Source organism: Sphaeroforma arctica (genome assembly GCF_001186125.1).
Source record: "Sphaeroforma arctica JP610 unplaced genomic scaffold supercont1.331, whole genome shotgun sequence".
In the NCBI taxonomy this organism is placed as follows: Eukaryota; class Ichthyosporea; order Ichthyophonida; genus Sphaeroforma; species Sphaeroforma arctica.
Window position 1 is genome coordinate 85,909 of NW_014040227.1, and position 1,933 is coordinate 87,841.

Below are 1,933 nucleotides of genomic sequence, written 5' to 3' on the forward strand. Positions count from 1 at the left end.
CTCCTACCTTCCGTTCGTTCGTCGTCGTGTCGTACGTACGTCTCAGTATATATATATATATATATANATACTATATATATATATATATATATATATACCCAGCCTCCTTCTATGTGGATACATATACAAACCAAGAGAATAGCCATTCATCAGTTGAATGCTATACATTCAAGAAAAGAGCCTACCCAGTTCAAGATACTCATTTTTCCGAATCAAATATGTTTATGGCAGTACACGTGCGGCATACTTAGACGGCCTCAAGTTCACACCGGCACGCGTTCTTGTCAATTATTGCAAATGTAATTTTGCATTTGGCCTATAGCCCATAGCATTGTGCATAGAAAACAAAACCTAGATAGCTTCTGAACATCGGTATAGAGAACGTGCATACACACTCTCACATTGTCCATACCAAATGAAAAACTAGATTTACTCGAGTATTCTGTTTTTCATTGAAAGCGCGCCGCAATCTGACGGTCACAACAGCGCCGGGGAGCACAAATTTGTTCGCGTACATGATACATTATGTGATCATATCCATATAAAAATGAATATGACACATCTTTATAAAAATCGATTGTCATCCTAATGATACTGGGTGAGTGGTCTCACAAGCTCATCACAACAACCATCAAATACGGACTACTTCTAAGTACACACAAGTACACACTTTTCAATTTCCGAATACCTATTTTTGGTCTAGCCTTGCGACTTGCCGTCAGCCCGTCACAGGCTCGCAGCGTCACGCCGTCACTTGTGTGGACGGAAACGTACAGGTACATAAACAGTTGTTTTTATGTATCCAACAGCAGTGACAAAAACATTCATGATTCAGGTAGCAGGCACATACTGAAATTAGTTATTGTAGTTTTACTTTGACCAATGAACAGGCACACAATCTCAAATCAAAATTAACATCGGTTCTGAAGCTGTTTTGATTTGTTAACATATTTATGATAAACAGGTTCCTTGGAACTTGGTAAACGGCGCCGACATTCGGAAAAACGACATGTCATACATGTCGTGACGACATATTGTAGGACATGTCGGTCGCAATATGATGTCGTCCTTCATCGGTGGTTGTCGTATAACACCAACCCAGTAAAAAAGCGCGAACCTCTCAAGAGACTCCTAGTAGTCCAGGTGTCCCCAGAGAGACCTTATATGGCCCGGTACTGGTTGGCCACTCGGACCTTGGTGTGATCACTGATGTCACAAAACGGCAGCAGATATTCCTGACACATCACATATGCCTAATGCCGGACATCAAACAGGTCATTTCCTCAAGAGACCATAGCGTGTTATTTTTGAGAAGGCTATGCAAAATTCAGTCATGATGTTCAGAATTTGGCATCATCTAAATGAATCGGGAATCCTATATCACGGTCTGAGTCCCAGAGTAGTATAATTTTGATTGCAGAATTGCAGCACAACTACATACAGAGAAAAATGTTGATTTAGGCTTTCAGAAGTATGTACTCATGTAATACTCGCAGTCTCAACTTTATACATCATGACACCAGTCCACTTTTTTCTAAATAACTTGAATATTAAACTCGGTCTCTCCCTGCATTGCTATCAATGCACGATATCCCCGGCGACAATACAGTTTTCCAATTTGAAAGTGATGTGAAGCAGTTGGTCTACGTTCTCAGTCTCCTCTTGTAAGAAAATCACTCGAAGCAGATCGAAAGATTATTTTCACATCACCCTTGCCCTCTGGATTGAGACTTGAGTACCCGGGGAAAATTTGGTCTCGGAAAAAGTCATTTTTTCGAGACACTGTCCAGAAGGCCATGCTTCAAAGAATCACGACAACAATTCCACACAACAAATACAAGAGAGAGAAGTTAGCTATACATAGCACTGCCAGCAGCAGTAAGCTGACTCAACTTGTTTAGTTTTCTAGTACTATCAGCAGTGAGCAGTCCGT